Here is a 12,990-nt window from a genome sequence, read left to right as displayed (position 1 = left end):
CGGACAAATCATGTTTTATTTTTCTAAAATCCACTCTCCCCAGTCCAAAACATTTTTTTGCAGCTTGTCTATTTCCTTGTCCATAACCAGCTTAAATTGTGGCATCTTGTGATCGCTATCACTAAAATGCTCCCCCCCCCCCCCCGCCACCAACCAACTGTCTGGCTTCATTCCCCATTAGTAAAAGGATTTCTCTGATCTAATTTTTACTTTTCAATAAGTCGTCAAAACTTTGTTACAGTTTGTCTCTGTCTCTTATATTTAATGGTGCTTTCAATAAGACCGGATATGGTGCTTTCAATATGCCTCGATATCATGAGAACAGGAAAACTTTATAAGTGACCCGAGACTAACATAGCTAATTAATATAACATGTATGATGAATATGTTTAGGAAGAATATGCGCTGACGCTCATCTGGGCAGGCTTCTTAACTCCAAATGGTAAAGATTCAAATTGTTTTCCTTATGTCGCACCTAACCTTACAGCTGTTGACACTGCTGTACTTTGAATCAAGTGTGGCAACTAGGGGATTTTCACGGTAACCCCATTGCAGAGTTAAGCCTACTTGTGACACTAATAAATCAACTTTAAAAATCCTACAATGCAGAAGGAGGCTATTCAGCCCATCGAGTCCGCACCGACCACAATCCCATCCAGGCCCAATCCCCATAACCCCTTGCTTATCCCCTTGACACTGAGGGGCAATTTAGCATGGCCAGTCCACCTAACCCGCACATTTTTGGAGTGTGGGAGGAAACCGGAGCACCCGGAGGAAACCCACTCAGACACGGGGAGAATGTGCAAACTCCACACAGACAGTGACAGTAGCCGGGTCCCTGGCGCTCTGAGGCGGCAGTACTACCGTGCCACCGTGCCGTCCCAAACTTGCTATGACAAATTCTCAGATCGGAAATCATCATGACATTAAAGTGCATTCATATAAATTAAACAAATCACATTTTCAGCTGTTTAATGATTTTCGTTAACGAATTTGGCTGTGATCAGGATATATTGTGATTTGCACGTGATGCCGTAAATTTTCACATGTTTGATTGCAGCAGAGATATTGTAGAGTAATGGGCATGTGTCGCTTCCTCTAAATCGGAGGCTGGAGTCCCAGTCCCGCATTTAATGGTTAAGAACGGTACCTTCTGTGTGTCCAGACAGACCGATAATCTGCAAATCCTTCCAACACAGGCCAATGTGATAAAAGAGGAAGACATTCCCTGTCAGCTATGAGGTGATAATAAAGTTGGAGCCTCTACTGTCACTATCCATAGGCCAATCGTTACCAGAACAACTGGGTCTCCATAAGTGTTCTGCAACACGTTACCATAATTACCAGTTATCCATGCTTTGGACGTCAGATGAGAAAACATTAGCAAATAAACCGCAGCGACGGTATATTCATTCATTTCCGCCATATTGTGTTAAATATGGGATTTGTGGATAAAGGATATGGTTGTTGTGGCAGGTAATTATCATTTCTATACACCAGCTAGAATCACCTATAGTATTTCAGGCACATAAAACGATCTCATCGCATTTTCTGAAAGAACATTGCATTTATTGTTACCAGATTATTACAGATTAACTTGAATTGAGTGAGAATCACATTTGCCACCTTATGGTGACTATCATAAATCTGGTAATGGACCCGCTAAAAACAATATTGTTCCTTTTAACTCGTCATTCTCCTTGAACATTTCCAACATCCCAAGTAGGTATTGACTCACATGAAGCACCCTTAATTCCACGACATGTTTCCCGTTATACCTGAAAAGTTTCAGCTTCAAGTGGATCGGAGTAAACATATTTTTATAATGGTCTGTTCCTTCCTTATATTCTTTTCGGATACTTTTCTGAAATAACGAGGCCATTTCTAAATACAGTCTATCCAATTGGTGTACATACGCTCAACATCTCCGCACTGATTTTGAACGCTAACCCCCGATTTAAAAACCTATTATCCCCTTCAGTATTTTTCCACACTCAATCCCCTTTCATTGCTAAGTATTTGAGAAACAACACACTGAACAAATTTTTGTTCAATTAACTTAATTTTGCTCTGCCTCCGATGTATAAACTGTCATTCCTGCTACTAAAAAATATCACCTGTAACAACTGATTCGAGAGATTCTTGCCACATCGGCTTCAATGTTTACTTCTTAATGTATTCTTCTAAGATCTCCTTCACATTTATCTGTCGTTTTCATCAATCTATGCACTTGCACATTATTCTGTCCTAAAAATACCATTAGCAATGTTCTCTTAATTCAGCTTGGATAGTGAATCCACCCGTGGGCTACGTTGTCATTAAACACATTTCTGAACGACTTGAGAATTCGAAAGTACCACAATAGAATGGGAGTTAAATGCAGTAACCTCCTTACTTTTTCTTATATTTGTTCAACATCTGCAGTGACGACTCAACTGCTGCTGGGTTAAACCATACATATGTACCACTTATGTATTAATATTACCTATGTTGCCGACAGTATAGCTGCCATTTGCTGGACCGGAGATAGAAACGTGGTGGACTTGACAGGTGTAAACTGTGCCCTGCTCAGTTGGCCGTGCCTCTTCCAAGGAACTAATAACTTCATACAGTCCTTCTGCCTTTTCGTGTTGTTCAGTTATAAATCCTGTCATAATTTCGATGCCATTTTTATGCCAGGTGAGATTAAAGTCCTTGGGGTGAAACTCAGCCGTTCGACACTGGAGTCTCAGAAATGTAGATGTAGTCTCGTCGAATGGCATCGAGACGATCTTCAGGGGTACGGGGGCAGCTAGATTCAAAACAAACAAAAAGTAAATAAAGAGAGAAATATAAATTCTTAACTATTTTCTCTTTTTACGTTCCCCAGCAATTGTGTTCACTCATAGTAGTTGGACCATACGTCATTGTTGATTGTGAATGGCCTCCAGTCTACTTTGTTCGTCACTGTGTCCAGATATATTATTCTCAGTTTCCTTCCTTACATAATTAATACATTCATTTTGTATTTAACAGAACTCGTTTAAAACGGGCATCTTTTTATTAAGGTTAATGTGGTCGAATTGGCATCCTGGACTTCAGTTTTTCAAATACTACGGGCCACGTTCTGTCCGAGCATTAAGGGCATTCATTTTTCTTCTGGATAAAAAGGATAATATTCGGACAACTTTCTGGACAACTACACGTGTGTTACCGTGTGAGCCTCCCCAGTTGCTGCAGTTGGTGTTTCAAGCAATTTCGCAAAATTTAGAAGCACCCCGGCTCAATGAGAGGATTTGGGACTCTGCTTCTTTCAACATAAATGGACCTTTAAATATGTATTGGATTTTAAACAAACACAATCAGAAACAGGAATGTGGTTCTTGTACTTAATTAAATGATATCGTAGAATCTGGGTTTCAGACAAAGCTCGGCACAACAACGTGGGCCGAAGGGCCTGTTCTGTGCTGTACTGTTCTACGTTCTATGTTTTTAATCATAGAAACCCTACAGTGCAGAAAGAGGCCGTTTGGCCCATCCAGTCTGCACCGACCACAATCCCACCCAGGCTCTATCCCCATATCCCTACATATTTACCTGCTAATCCCTCTAACCTACTCATCTCAGGACACTATGGGGCAACTTTTAGCATGGCCAATCAACCTAACCCGCACATCTTTGGATATGTGAAATATATAACATTAGGTGGAATTATTTCCACTGACGTAGAGTGGACAACCGGAAAATGTACTTTAACTTCCAGCCTTGAATTAATTTTCCATTATTCCAAGAGAAGTGATTGCAGAGCCTCTGGCTCTGATCTTCAGGTCGTCGTTGGCCTCTGGTATAGTACCAGAAGATTGGAGGTTAGCGAATGTTGTCCCATTGTTTAAGAAGGGGAACAGAGACTTCCCCGGGAATTATAGACCGGTGAGTCTCACTTCTGTTGTCGGCAAGATGTTGGAAAAAATTATAAGGGATAGGATTTATAGTTATTTGGAGAGTAATGAATTGATAGGTGATAGTCAGCATGGTTTTGTGGCAGGTAGGTCGTGCCTTACTAACCTTATTGAGTTTTTTGAGAAAGTGACCAAGGAGGTGGATGGGGGCAAGGCAGTGGACGTGGTATATATGGATTTTAGTAAGGCGTTTGATAAGGTTCACCATGGTAGGCTTCTGCAGAAAATGCAGATGTATGGGATTGGGGGTGATCTAGGAAATTGGATCAGGAATTGGCTAGCGGATAGGAAACAGAGGGTGGTGGTTGATAGTAAATATTCATCATGGAGTGCGGTTACAAGTGGTGTACCTCAGGGATCTGTTTTGGGGCCACTGCTGTTTGTAATATTTATTAATGATCTGGATGAGGGTATAGTTGGGTGGATTAGCAAATTTGCTGATGACACCAAAGTCGGTGGTGTGGTAGACAGTGAGGAAGGGTGTCGTAGTTTGCAGGAAGACTTAGACAGGTTGCAAAGTTGGGCCGAGAGGTGGCGGATGGAGTTTAATGCGGAGAAGTGTGAGGTAATTCACTTTGGTAGGAATAACAGATGTGTTGAGTATAGGGCTAACGGGAGGACTTTGAATAGTGTGGAGGAGCAGAGGGATCTAGGTGTATGTGTGCATAGATCCCTGAAAGTTGGGAATCAAGTAGATAAGGTTGTTAAGAAGGCATATGGTGTCTTGGCGTTTATTGGTAGGGGGATTGAATTTAGGAGTCGTAGCGTTATGTTGCAACTGTACACAACTCTGGTGCGGCCGCACTTGGAGTACTGTGTGCAGTTCTGGTCCCCACATTACAGGAAGGATGTGGAGGCTTTGGAGAGGGTGCAGAGGAGGTTTACCAGGATGTTGCCTGGTATGGAGGGGAGATCCTATGAGGAGAGGCTGAGGGATTTGGGATTGTTTTCGCTGGAAAGGCGGCGGCTAAGAGGGGATCTTATTGAAACATATAAGATGATTAGAGGTTTAGATAGGGTGGATAGTGATAGCCTTTTTCCTCTGATGGAGAAATCCAGCACGAGGGGGCATGGCTTTAAATTGAGGGGGGGTAGTTATAGAACCGATGTCAGGGGTAGGTTCTTTACCCAGAGGGTGGTGAGGGATTGGAATGCCCTGCCAGCATCAGTAGTAAATGCGCCTAGTTTGGGGGCGTTTAAGAGATCCGTAGATAGGTTCATGGACGAAAAGAAATTGGTTTAGGTTGGAGGGTCACAGTTTTTTTTTAACTGGTCGGTGCAACATCGTGGGCCGAAGGGCCTGTTCTGCGCTGTAATGTTCTATGTTCTATGTTCTATTATTAACCACGCATCAAACAGAGGCGATGTAGGTGAGCTGCCTGTTTTCAGATATTCTGGTGCTAGTAATAATCCAAATTCGCAAGCGCTTGTTGCTCCAGGTAGTGTATTAGAAAGCTACCTGGGTAGCTCAGTCGGGAGAGCATCAGATTTTTAGGCTGATGGTTCAGGGTTCAAGTCGCTGTTTAGGTGACATCTTTGGGTTTAATTGGCTCAGTTGGCTGAACGGCTGGTTTATGGTGCAGAGCTCTGCTAACAGCGCGGGTTTAATTCCAGTTGAGGTTATTCATGAAGGCCTGTCCACTTAACTTTGCTCCTTGCCTGAGGTGTGGTGACCTTCAGATTGAAATCGCCACCAGACTTCACCTTTTCCTAGAAAGTTGTACTATTTTATGCACATATTTATTGGTTAAACACCTTCATAAAACACAACTGGAATATCTGCAGCAACTAAAGTTCTCTTTCTAACTGCAGTGACACTTACCATATACAAGAAGTCGCACAGAAATTCCTTTTCCAACTGTTCGACGTTGATGCTTCACTGCACAACAATAAGTTCCAGCATCCGGAACATTTACATTCAGAAGATGGAGGTAGGCGCCGGCTCTTTTTACAGTGAAAACGTTTCTGCCGTCTTCTTGAAGAAAGCTCTTATTACCATGTTTCCACCAGTAAGCGATTATGTTCGAAACATCAAAGTGAAAGGGGAAAGGACATCCGAAGGTAACATTTGCACCTCTAAGCACCTTCTTTTGTGCCACCGTGTCCAAACTGTACATAAAAACTATCAACAAAAGCCGGAATAAATCGTTGATACTCAGAAACAACCAGCATGGCTATAATTGCCATTGTGCGACCAGACCATTGATACATTAGTAATTCACTGTACCTATCAGAATCATCTTTTTATGAATGTTTTTCCATTATTATATCATTAATATTGCCTTTCTTATACATAGTTACCTTTGTCAAATAAGACATAACACTAAAACATTTAATCAAATTTAAACAGCCGAAAACTGTACTCGACAGAACGTCAACTGGAAGGTCGCCTCCATGTATCAGTTATTGTTCAGGATGGTTTAATAATCAATAACAAATATAACATTCTACCTGGACACCAAATTCCCAGGAAGCATATGCCCCAGAGTGGCAGAGTCTTTAACATATCGATCGACGTAAATCGGTAGATCACAGCGCTCGCCTGAGAGTGGGTGGGAACAGAACCTGTGTCTCCAATATAATCTCAAATTCAGTTGTGACGTTCGGAATCACATGGCTTCAAGAGTTGTATCCTGGTGTGCAGACACACGAGAAGGCTGTATTTACCCACTAAAGTGGAGCTTAATAAAATTCTGCATGTGCTAACAAGGCATGCGTTCAATTTTCTTCACATGCTAAGACTGTCGATATATTGCATTTCGCCAGTGTTTTTGGAGTAATTGATCCTGAAGAACCCATTCATTTTTGGCCTAAAGAAGAGTCCATCAGTAATAAATGTTTTACCCATCAGGCTTATTTGTCCCAGAAACAAATTTGGGAAGCTGGTAAATCTGGGATAAAGCTACAATTACCTGACACAGTGGTACAGTGGTTAGCACTGCTACCTCGCCGTGCCAGGGACCCGCTCGATCCCTGGCTTGGATCACTGTCTATGTGGAGGCGGAACGTTCTCCCCATGGCTGCGTGGGTTTCTTCCTGATGTTCCGTTTTTCTCCCAAAGTCCGAAAGATATGCCAGTTAGATGTATTGGCCATGGTAAATTCTCCCTCTGTGCACCCGAACAAACACTGGAGTGTGGCGACTAGGGAATTTTCACAGTAACGTCACTGTTGTGTTAATGTAAGCCAACTTGTGACTAATAAATCAACTTTAACTTAACTTCAGAATACAGATCTCTTTATTGGAGTTGAGACCAACGGAAAATCGGTGGAAATGTTCAGTAGATCGGCACCTTTCGAAATATGAGAGCATTACTGGCCAATGTGTTTTTCAGCGATTTTGTTCTCAACACTGCAGCCACAACTACATCGAATTTCAGGCTCAAGTAGCAGTAAGGATCATAGACTATTTCTGAGAAAACTCGATTTCTCTGGCAATTGTCCGTTTGGACAACCTATCCGTGAATGGTAAAGCTCGGTGTAAAAAGTAGAATCTCCTGGAGACCACACAAGTAAGGGAGGAGCAATTAGAATCAGCACAGTTCAACTTCATTGTTCGGTAATCTTTGTTTCGTCGTTTTATAAAAGCATCAGCCCTATCGCTCGAACTGATGACTACCCTGAATGCCAATATGAAAATGGAGCATCAGTTTCGCGAATTATTCCGCTATATCCGGTTTAAATTCGGGTTACATCCGCGGCCGCGGAAGTTTAACAGAACTTTGAGTTCTCCCGCGTCAGTACCAAATGTGGTTGCAAATAATCGCGATTTTATTGTACGTTTCCCTTTAAATTTTATGTCTAACTGTAAGTTCTTACATTAGGAATTGCTTTTTTTATAAACCTTACTAATTTGGAGGGAGGACGATACGAAGTCGAAATTAACGATTGGCACAATTCACAATTTCCAACTGAAATTAAACCTGCTGTATGCTTTATGTGAGAGGCTGGACTTGAAATGCAACAAAACACTTAGAATGTGCTGGCAGCAACTGTGCAAACAAAATATAAGTATGTGCGAGTTCCGCAATAAACCCTCATCAGCCGTGACATTACGAGTGCCCCAGAAACCCAGTTAAATAGTTTAGCAGCAATGCCTCCAGTCCGTCAGTGTTCAGCAAACCGGCGCGAGTGGCTAAGCCACTTGGGGCGGCACGGTGGCACAGTGAGGCATTGCTGCCTCACAGCGCCAGGGACCCAGGTTCAATTTCGGCCTTGGGTCACTGTCTGTGTGGAGTTTGCACATTCTCCCCGTGTCTGCATGGGTTTCCTCCGGGTGCTCCGGTTTCCTCCCACAGTCCAAAGATGTGCATGTTACATTGCTTGGCCATGCTAAGTTGACCCCGGTGTCAATGTGGGGTTACAGGAATAGAACTGGGTGGGATTGTGGTTGGTACAGACTCGATGGGCTGAACGGCCTCCTTCTGTACTGTAGTGATTTTATGATTCTGACCATTGTGTTGAATTAACATGCTCCCTGTGAGAGAAAGCGAGTTTATTCTCCACTTGGCTGTGAAGGACGTTATAAATCCTGTAGCTTACTGATATTTGCAAAGGCTGAACTAAACTGTTGTCTATATGGACTTTAGTAAAGCGTTTGACAAAGTCCCTCATGGTAGGCTAGTGAAAAAGGTTGGATCCCATGGGATAAAGGGGGAGGTGGCTAGATGGGTGGAGAACTGGCTTGGTCATAGAAGACAGAGGGTGGTAGTGGAAGGGTCTTTTTCCGGCTGGAGGCCTGTGACTAGTGGTGTACCGCAGGGCTCTGTATTGGGACCTCTGCTGTTTGTGATTTATATAAATGATCTGGAAGAAGGAGTAACTGGGGTGATCAGTAAGTTTGCGGACGACACAAAACTGGCAGGACTTGCAGATAGTGAGGAACATTGTCAGAGGCTACAGAAGGATATAGATAGGCTGGAAATTTGGGCAAGGAAATGGCAGATGGAGTTCAATCCTGATAAATGCGAAGTGATGCATTTTGGTGGGAATAATGTAAGGAGGAGCTACACGATAAATGGAAGAACCATAAAGGGTGTAGAGACGCAGAGGGACCTGGGTGTGCAAGTCCACAGATCTTTGAAGGTGACGTCACAGGTGGAGAAGGTGGTGAAGAAGGCATATGGCATGCTTGCCTTTATAGGATGGGGCATAGAGTATAAAAGTTGGGGTCTGATGTTGCAGATGTATAGAACGTTGGTTCGGCCGCATTTGGAATACTGCGTCCAGTTCTGGTCGCCACACTACCAGAAGGACGTGGAGGCTTTGGAGAAAGTACAGAGGAGGTTTACCAGGATGTTGCCTGGTATGGAGGGGCTTGGTTATGAGGAGAGATTGGGGAAACTGGGGTTGTTCTCCTTGGAAAGACGGAGGATGAGGGAGACTTAATAGAGGTGTATAAAATTATGAAAGGCACAGATAGGGTGAACGGTGGGAAGCTTTTCCCCGGGTCGGTGGTGACGTTCACGAGGGGTCATAGGTTCAAGGTGAAGGGGGGAGGTTTAACACAGATATCAGAAGGACATATTTCACACAGAGGGTCGTGGGGGCCTGGAATGTGTTGCCGGGCAAGGTGGTGGAGGCGGACACACTGGGAACGTTTAAGACTTATCTAGACAGCTATATGAACGGAGTGGGAATGGAGGGATACAAAAGAGTGGTCTAGTTTGGACCAGAGGGCGGCGCGGGCTAATTGTTCCTTGTTTCTCGTGGAAGTGGAAATGACTAGGGTTGGGAAGCATTTTCCGATCAGGGCCATTGTGATCTCCTGGACTCGTTTCGATCGCCTCAGGGGGTCGGAGAGGAATTTCACAGATTTTTTTTTCCCCATATTGGCCCTGGGGTTTTTCACTCTGGGTTTTCGCCTCTCCCTGGAGATCACATGGTCTGGAATGGGGGGGTGGGGGTGAGTTAATAGGTTGTAATGAACAAAGCATCGTAGCTGTGGGGGACAGCTCGGTGGATAGGATATTGGTATGTAGATAGGCTGGAAAATTGGGCGGGGATCAAAGAACAAAGAACAATACAGCACAGGAACAGGCCCTACGGCCCTCCAAGCCCGCGCCGCTCCCCGGTCCAGGATTGAATCCTGGATCCAGGATCCCCGCCCAATTTTCCAGCCTATCTACATGCCAATATCCTATCCACCGAGCTGTCCCTCACAGCTACGATGCTTTGTTCATTACAACCTATTAACTCACCCCCACCCCCCCATTCCAGACCATGTGATCTCCAGGGAGAGGCGAAAACCCAGAGTGAAAAACCCCAGGGCCAATATGGGGAAAAAAAAATCTGGGAAATTCCTCTCCGACCCCCTGAGGCGATCGAAACGAGTCCAGGAGATCACAATGGCCCTTATCGGAAAATGCTTCCCAACCCTAGTCATTTCCACTTCCACGAACACCATATGAATTCCCTGCCCCCGAGACAGGTTCCCAACTATCCGCAGTCTTGCTCTGTACTGGCACCAGCAAGATGATCATAGAATGAAGCCTTGAAACGAGAAACCAGGAACAATTAGCCCGCGCCGCTCCCTGGTCCAAACTAGACCACTCTTTTGTATCCCTCCATTCCCACTCCGTTCATATAGCTGTCTAGATAAGTCTTAAACGTTCCCAGTGTGTCCGCCTCCACCACCTTGCCCGGCAACACATTCCAGGCCCCCACGACCCTCTGTGTGAAATATGTCCTTCTGATATCTGTGTTAAACCTCCCCCCCTTCACCTTGAACCTATGACCCCTCGTGAACGTCACCACCGACCCGGGGAAAAGCTTCCCACCGTTCACCCTATCTATGCCTTTCATAATTTTATACACCTCTATTAAGTCTCCCCTCATCCTCCGTCTTTCCAAGGAGAACAACCCCAGTTTCCCCAATCTCTCCTCATAACCAAGCCCCTCCATACCAGGCAACATCCTGGTAAACCTCCTCTGTACTCTCTCCAAAGCCTCCACGTCCTTCTGGTAGTGTGGCGACCAGAACTGGACGCAGTATTCCAAATGCGGCCGAACCAACGTTCTATACATCTGCAACATCAGACCCCAACTTTTATACTCTATGCCCCGTCCTATAAAGGCAAGCATGCCATATGCCTTCTTCACCACCTTCTCCACCTGTGACGTCACCTTCAAAGATCTGTGGACTTGCACACCCAGGTCCCTCTGCGTCTCTACACCCTTTATGGTTCTTCCATTTCTCGTGTAGCTCCTCCCTACATTATTCCCACCAAAATGCATCACTTCGCATTTATCAGGATTGAACTCCATCTGCCATTTCCTTGCCCAAATTTCCAGCCTATCTATATCTTTCTGTAGCCTCTGACAATGTTCCTCACTATCTGCAAGTCCTGCCAGTTTTGTGTCGTCCGCAAACTTACTGATCACCCCAGTTACTCCTTCTTCCAGATCATTTATATAAATCACAAACAGCAGAGGTCCCAATACAGAGCCCTGTGGTACACCACTAGTCACAGGCCTCCAGCCGGAAAAAGACCCTTCCACTACCACCCTCTGTCTTCTATGACCAAGCCAGTTCTCCACCCATCTAGCCACCTCCCCCTTTATCCCATGGGATCCAACCTTTTTCACTCGCCTACCATGAGGGACTTTGTCAAACGCTTTACTAAAGTCCATATAGACAACATCCACGGCCCTTCCTTCGTCAACCATTTTGGTCACTTCTTCAAAAAACACCACCAGGTTAGTGAGGCATGACCTCCCTCTCACAAAACCATGTTGACTATCGTTAATGAGTTTATTCTTTTCTAAATGCGCATACATCCTATCTTTAAGAATCTTCTCCAACAACTTCCCCACCACGGACGTCAAGCTCACCGACCTATAATTACCCGGGTTATCCTTCCTACCCTTCTTAAATAACGGGACCACATTGGCTATCCTCCAATCCTCTGGGTCCTCACCTGTGTCCAGTGACGAGACAAAGATTTGCGTCAGAGGCCCAACGATTTCACCTCTCGTCTCCCTGAGCAGCCTTGGATAGATTCCATCAGGCCCTGGGGATTTGTCAGTCTTTATATTCTCTAACAAACCTAACACTTCCTCCTTTGTAATGGAGATTTTCTCCAACGGTTCAACACTCCCCTCCGAGACACTCCCTGTCAACACATCCCTCTCCTTTGTGAATACCGACGCAAAGTATTCATTTAGGATCTCCCCTACCTCTTTGGGCTCCAAGCATAAGTCCCCACTTTTGTCCCTGAGAGGTCCGATTTTTTCCCTAACAACCCTTTTGTTCCTAACGTATGAATAAAATGCCTTGGGATTGTCCTTAATCCTGTCTGCCAAGAACATTTCGTGACCCCGTTTTGCTCTTCTAATTCCCCGTTTGAGTATTTTCCTACTTTCATTGTACTCCTCCAGAGCTCCCTCCGTTTTTAGCTGCTTGGACCTAACATACGCCTCTCTTTTCTTTTTGACCAGTCCCTCAATTTCCCTGGTTATCCACGGTTCTCTAATCCTACCCTTCCTATCCTTCTTTTTTACAGGCACATGCTTGTCCTGTAGCCCTAACAACCGTTCCTTAAAAGACTGCCACATACCAGATGTGGATTTACCCTCAAACAGCCTCTCCCAATCAAGAGCTGCCAATTTCTGCCTGGTCCCAATAAAGTTAGCCTTCCCCCAATCCAACACCTTACCCTTGGGACACCACTCATCCTTTTCCATCACTATCCTAAAGCTAACAGAATTGTGGTCACTATTTGCCACATGTTCCCCAACCAAAACTTTGAAGACCTGACCGGGCTCATTCCCCAGTACCAGGTCCAGTATAGCCCCCTCTCTAGTCGGGCTGTCCACATATTGTTCCAACGAACCCTCCTGTACACATTTTACAAATTCCTCCCCATCCAGAGTCCCTGCCCTCAGCGATTTCCAGTCTATACCAGGGAAATTGAAGTCTCCCACTACAACAACCCTATATTTCCTGCACCTATCCAGTATCTCCTGACATATCCATTCTTCCACTTCCCTTGGGCTGTTGGGGGGCCTGTAGTACACCCCCAACATAGTGACTGCGCCTTTCCTGTTTCTAA

Source organism: Mustelus asterias, chromosome 4, assembly GCF_964213995.1.
Source record: "Mustelus asterias chromosome 4, sMusAst1.hap1.1, whole genome shotgun sequence".
NCBI classification, from domain to species: Eukaryota; Metazoa; Chordata; class Chondrichthyes; order Carcharhiniformes; family Triakidae; genus Mustelus; species Mustelus asterias.
This window is presented reverse-complemented; position numbering follows the sequence as displayed.